This window comes from Ranitomeya imitator, chromosome 2, assembly GCF_032444005.1.
Source record: "Ranitomeya imitator isolate aRanImi1 chromosome 2, aRanImi1.pri, whole genome shotgun sequence".
In the NCBI taxonomy this organism is placed as follows: Eukaryota; Metazoa; Chordata; class Amphibia; order Anura; family Dendrobatidae; genus Ranitomeya; species Ranitomeya imitator.
In genome coordinates, this window is record NC_091283.1 from 237,259,344 (window position 1) to 237,264,586 (window position 5,243).

General features: G+C 44.6%; 1 protein-coding gene across 2 annotated transcripts in view; it reads left to right on the forward strand.

Moving 5' to 3' along the window:
* The window catches only part of LOC138662824 (zinc finger protein 773-like), a 37,886-nt gene that overhangs the window by 31,566 nt on the left and 1,077 nt on the right, over positions 1–5,243 (forward strand). The window lies entirely within an intron of this gene.

Sequence of the window (5,243 nt, forward strand, 5' to 3'; positions counted from 1 at the left end):
GGTGTTGGTGCTCTCGCATCCCCAGTGAAAGTAAATCCAAATGAAAGATAGCTTTCACTGTATTGCCTTAAGCTCACCGTCTTGTCTTTTTTCTTTTGTCGACCTCTCTTACTAGGGCCTTCATCTGGGTTAGAATTGTCTCCAGGGTCCTGTTCGGCATTTGCCTTTTCCATTCTCAAATACTTCTCCATCACTGCTAAGATAGTGTGCGCAGCCACACACTATAATAGAAGAGTATTACATTATATCTGGCACACTTAAAAGACCTCTGCCAGGCATATTTCACTCTTGAGGGCTTAAAAAGCAGCTCTTGTGGTGATAAGAAGCTGATTTAAACCCCCCAAAAGTGAACTCCGTGAGAGCTGTACGTGTGGAATAATAAATTATATTACTACGGTCTGCATTTACTGCTTGAATTGACACTAGTGACATAGCACTCAGCTTTCTCTATAAGTAGAATAGAGCCGGCTGCAAAGTGCTACGCCACTAGAGTCAATTCAAGCAGGACATGACTGCTGAAGACCGCCAAAATATAAGTTATTATTCCACACATACAGATCTCACGGAGTTCACTCTTGGGGGTTTTAAATCCGCTTCTCATCACCACCAGAGCTGCTTTTTAAGCCCTCAAGAGTGAAATATGCCTGGCAGAGGTCCTTTCAATAAATTATTTATTTTAAAAAAGTGAAATAAAAAGGATAACCCCCTCATATATTCAATCCCATGTAACCTCATACATACAGTCCCATGTATTCATATATATATATATATATATATACATATATATATATATATATATATATATATATATATATATATATATACATACATATATACATACATATATATATATATATATATATATATATATATATATATATATATATATATATATATATATATATACAGTCCCATGTAAACTCATACATACAGTCCCACGTATATGAGCACATAATTATCAGCACCATATACTGTGGTGATATGACCTGTACAGCGCCACAGTATATGGTGCTGATAATTATGTGGCTCATATACTGCAATATAAAGGGGTACAATGAGAAATACTATGGCCATGAGGCCAGAGTACAAGTGCCAGCTCATATACTCAGCATATGAGCTGGTACTTGTAGTACTCCAGCCTCATGACCATAGTATTTCTCATTGTACATTTCTCATTGTTATATGCAGTATAACATTATAAGCATTGTTCTATGCATATTGTTATATGCATGTCCAGATTTGTGCCCCCGTACTGTCCAGATCTGTGCCCCAATAGGGGGCACAAATCTGGATAGTATGGGGGCACAAATCTGGACAGAATGGGGGCACAGATCTGGACATATGGGGGCACAAATCTGGACAGAATGGGGGCACAGATCTGGACAGTATGGGGGCAAAAATCTGGACATTATGTTATGGGGGCACAGATCTGGACAGTATGGGCCGTACTGTCCAGATCGGTGCCCCCATAATGTACAGATTTGTGCCCTTATATGTCCAGATCTGTGCCCCCATTCTGTCCAGATTTGTGCCCCCATAATGTCCAGATTTGTGCCCCCATACTATATATATTATATATATATACATATATATAATCAGTTTTGCTGTTGGCTGTTGCCCCTGCCCTGGCCGCTGCTCCCTCCCCCTCCCCTATCATGCGTGCAAACTCTCCACCCGGTCCCAGTGGACCCTTTAGGACTGAATTACTACCGTCTGACTCTGACGTGTCCAACCACACGCCACCCGAACTGAGTCAACCGGCACTACGAGCGGCGGCGGCAGCATGTCACACGCTCAGAGCCAGACTGTGACGTCAGCCGCTGCTGGCGCTTCCCTGATGCGGAAGTGCCAGCGGCGGTCAGACCGCTGAAGGAAGGGACTCAGGCAAGCAAGTGAAGGGGGCACCATAGAGTTTGGGGAACGTTCCCCGCGGCACACCCGACCATGTGTCGCGGCACACTAGTGTGCCGCGGCACACTGGTTGAAAAACACTGCCCTAAAGTATGTTTTCCCCTAAAATGCAGCAAAGTTTGGGGGAAACGTGTGGCTGAAATCATGCAGCCAGTGTCCATTGCATGTTGCCCATGGATCAGGCAGCCTAGATAAGCAGACAGGTACCCTTTAAGACCCCATAAGTGCTACTTATGTCAAGAGGTGATGTTATGTCACCATTATCCTTTTGAGAACTATAACTCCCAGCATGTCCTCAAGCTACAACTCCTCTGGGTGGTATAGTTCACCAGAGGAGCTGTACAGTGCTTTTATTTACTCCTTTGTTTATTTTGACTCTGCTTGCCTAAAATCATCTTACAACAAATGAACTCTAGTTCTAAGCGGCGTGAGTTCAAGTTTTCTTGCCCTGCTGCCGTGCTGGACAGGAGGAAGTGGGCAGTCTTAAGTCCAGATCACGAGCTGCAGTGATGCAATTGAAGAGGCAGTGCCGGGGGAGCTGCGCACTGTATGTCTCCAGCCCTGCCTCCTCAGCTGCATCACTGCAGCTCATGATCTGGATGGAAGACCACCCACTTCTTCCTCTCCAGCGCGGCGGTGAATACTGCATGATTGCGGCACTGATAGTGGACGAGCCAGCATGAACGGATCAAGCGGCCCACAATAGGCACCGGCCCTTCTGGCAATTGCCAGCAGTGCCCGATGCTCCTTCCGGCCCTGGTGGCCGGTATATAGGGCAACAGATACTCACTGTGCTGTTTTGGTGTTTATCACACTCAACATGGACCAGCTTGATGTTCCTGTGACTACAGTTGCACATATTATTCAGAAATGTAAGATCCATGGGACTGTAACCAACCTCCCTGGACGGGGCAACAGGAGGAAAATTGATGACAAATCAAAGAGATGGATAATCCGAATGGTAACGAAAGAGCCCAGAAAAACTTCTAAACAGATTAAAGGTTAACTTCAAGCTCAATGAACATCAGTGTCAGATTGCACCATCTGTCGTTGTATGAGCCAAAGTGGACTTCAAAGGAGACGACCAAGGAGGACAACATTGTTGAAAAAAAATCATAAAAAAGCCAGACTGGAATTTGCCAAACCACATGTTGACAAGCCACAAAGCCTCTGGAAGAATGTCCTATGGACAGATGAGACAAAAATTGAACTTTTTGGAAATGTACATCAGCTCTATGTTCACAGATGGAAAAATGAAGCATATCAAGAAAGGAACACTGTCCCTACTGTGAAACATGGAGGAGGCTCTGTTCTGGGACTGCGTTGCTGCATCTGGCACAGGGTGTCAAGAATCTGTGCAGGGTACAATGAAATCTCAAGACTATCAAGGGATTGTAGAGAGAAATGTGCTTCCCAGTGTCAGAAAGCTTAGTATCAGTCGAATTTATTGTCTGTACATGTCCCCGCTTAATTGTAAAGTGCTGCGGAATATGTTGGCGCTATATAAATAAAAATTATTATTATATTATTATTATAGGTCAAGGGTCTTGCAACAGGATAATGACCCAAAACACACAGCTAAAAACATCCAAGAATGGCTAAGAGTAAAACATTGGACTATTCTGAAGTGGCCTTCTATGAGCCCTGACCTAAATCCTATTGAGCATCTTTGGAAAGAGCAGAAACATGCCATCTGGAAAAGGCAACCTTTAGATAGGAGACAACTGGAGCAGTTTGCTCTTGAGGAGTGGCCAAAATACCCGTCGAGAGGTGCAGAAGTCTCATTGACAGTTACAGGAATCGTTTGATTGCAGTAATTGCCTCAAAATGTTGTGCAACAAATTATTAAAGGGAACCTGTCACCCCGTTTTTTGAGATTGAGCTATAAATACTGTTAAATAGGGCCTGCGCTGTGTGTTCCTATGGTGTATGTAGTGTACCCCGATTCCCTATGTATGCTGAGAAATAACTTACCAAAGTCGCCGTTTTCGCCTGTCAATCAGGCTGGTCAGGTCGGGAGGGCGTGGTGACATCGCTGGTTCTTCCTCAGCTTTACGTTGGTGGCGTAGTGGCGTAGTGGTGAAGACACAGCGCGCGATCTGCGCTGTCATCCCTTTCGTCGGTGGGGGCGGCCATCTTCCTGGGGCCGCGCGTGCGCAGATCGAGTGCTCTGCTGCACGGGGCTTCAGGAAAATGGCCGCGGGATGCCGCGCGTGCGCATTAGAGATCGCGGCGGCCATTTTCCCAAAGCCGAGTTTGCATCTCGGCTTTGGGAAAATGGCCGCCGCGATCTCTAATGCGCACGCGCGGCATCCCGCGGCCATTTTCCTGAAGCCCCGTGCAGCAGAGCACTCGATCTGCGCACGCGCGGCCCCAGGAAGATGGCCGCCCCCACCGACGAAAGGGATGACAGCGCAGATCGCGCGCTGTGTCTTCACCACTACGCCACTACGCCACCAACGTAAAGCTGAGGAAGAACCAGCGATGTCACCACGCCTTCCCGACCTGACCAGCCTGATTGACAGGCGAAAACGGCGACTTTGGTAAGTTATTTCTCAGCATACATAGGGAATCGGGGTACACTACATACACTATAGGAACACACAGCGCAGGCCCTATTTAACAGTATTTATAGCTCAATCTCAAAAAACGGGGTGACAGGTTCCCTTTAAGTGAAGGATTCCATCATTTCTGTCCCGGCCTATTTCAGGTGTTGTTTTTTTAATTCGGTGGAAGCATGGTTGAAAAGCAATGTCTGACTTTCATATGCTCATTTTCATAAATTATTTATTATTACTTTTGTCAGATTCAAGTTATTTCTGTGACCATTGTAGGTTTTCCTGTCATTCGGAAACACACCCCGCAAATTAAGTGGATTCTTCTCACTATAATATTGCTAAATACAGGGATCCTAAATGTTGTTTGAGCACACTGCAAGACTCGGAAGTGAGAGTGGGTTTTGCTGGGTTGGTTTATAGAAACTGTTGCTTTTCAACAGCCTTTGAGCCACTAATAGTGTTTTTCCATTGACAGATGATGGACCTGAGTGGGGACTTGTTTTTTGTGAGATGACAATTGGTATTATTTTCGCCTACATAACATTGATTGGTTTCTTTTTATTCGATATTTGGGAGGCAGAATGAACATATAGTTGAACACCACACACTACTGGTTCATCCAACAAGGTTTTCTATTCGACTGTGAACTGTCATTGTATTGGTAAATAAAGGTTTTTTACATAGCTTGCCATTTTTATGGACAGTTTAAGTAGAACTGTTCAAAAATATAAAAAGATATTTTAATTTAAAAAAATGTTTTTTTTTTTATCTTAG